This window comes from Chrysochloris asiatica, unplaced genomic scaffold (genome assembly GCF_000296735.1).
Source record: "Chrysochloris asiatica unplaced genomic scaffold, ChrAsi1.0 scaffold00155, whole genome shotgun sequence".
Lineage (NCBI taxonomy): Eukaryota > Metazoa > Chordata > Mammalia > Afrosoricida > Chrysochloridae > Chrysochloris > Chrysochloris asiatica.
The window spans coordinates 7,979,630-7,980,840 of record NW_006408673.1 but is presented as its reverse complement, the minus strand read 5'-3'; the positions used below and the strand labels follow the sequence as shown (position 1 = coordinate 7,980,840).

At 41.6% G+C, this 1,211-nt stretch overlaps 1 pseudogene; it reads right to left on the bottom strand.

Annotated features, from left to right (window-relative positions):
- Positions 1-488: 488 nt before the first annotated feature.
- The window catches only part of LOC102810905, a 2,472-nt pseudogene continuing 1,749 nt past the window's right edge, over positions 489-1,211 (bottom strand).

Sequence of the window (1,211 nt, the reverse complement as noted above, 5' to 3'; positions counted from 1 at the left end):
CTTTGCCAATGCCGTCAGTGCACCTTGGACTTCTTTCTTCGGTACCATTGGCTCTTGATCATATGCTACCTCTTAAAATGGTTGAACATGGACCATTTCTTTTTGGTATGGTGACTCCTGTATATTTCTTCCATCTTCTTTAGATGCTTTCTACATCATTCAATATTTTGCCTGTCGGATCCTTCAACAGTGCAAGTTAAGGCTGGAAGTTTTCTTCCCTTTTGGTTTTCTAACTTGAGGTCTTTACATATTTCATTATAATATTTTATTTTGTCTTCTTGAGCTGCCCTTTGAAATTTTCTGTTCAGCTCTTGTATCTCCTCATCCATTTTCATTACCATCTCTATGCTGAAAAGCAAGTCTTAGAGTTTCTTTTTTTTTTCTAATTATGAATGCTTTATTAGTTGTTCCCCCCCCCCCCCCCCCGCAAAATTAACCCTCTTGATTAAATAAGGAAATTCTAGACATTAGAAGGAGTGGTTCTTTTTCTAGCTCCCATTTGCTTTCCCAGATGCTTTCATCTTTCTGAATATCCACTGTCTTTTAAACCTTTTGCCATTTTGTTTTTTTCTGGGCTCCACAAGTATTTACAAACTGAGCTGCAGCCTTTTTCACTGGCAAAATCGTGTTGGCAAGAGACAGGAACTTATTTACAGTAGTTCTGTTGGTTCCTGGACCATATAAAGAATTTTGTATTAAGGCTTTGGCTGCTTGTTGCCTTGAATCTCTCTGATCTTGGTCTTTGAGCCTTAGAGCCACGTAACTTTTATTCTGGCTGACAGACTGTACTTTTCGTACATTAGCTTTCTTAGAGTCACTTCCTTTTCCATGTTCTTCATTTTTCTTTTGCAAATTAACTTCTTTCAACTTTCCTGGTGATTGTTTTATACTGGTTTGGGGAGCTGTAATTAACTTTTCTAGAATAGCATCTGGAAGGAGTTTTCTTTTCTTCTGTTCGATCAATAGCTCCTCGCGTCACTTCCTCTTCTCCTTCAGGAGACTTTTATCACTGCATGTGGTCTCCCGCACTCGTTGCTCCTCTTCTGGCACTTCTGCCTGGGAGCTGGCAAAAGTCAGCTCCTCCAGGGCCTCATCTTCAAACTCGTCATCCCCTTCCTCGTCTTCCTCCAGCGGCTCACTGCTCCACTACTGGGCTGTCCCAGCAGCAGGTCGTGCTCTGCATTGTCCTCCTCCAAGCCCAGCTGACCTTC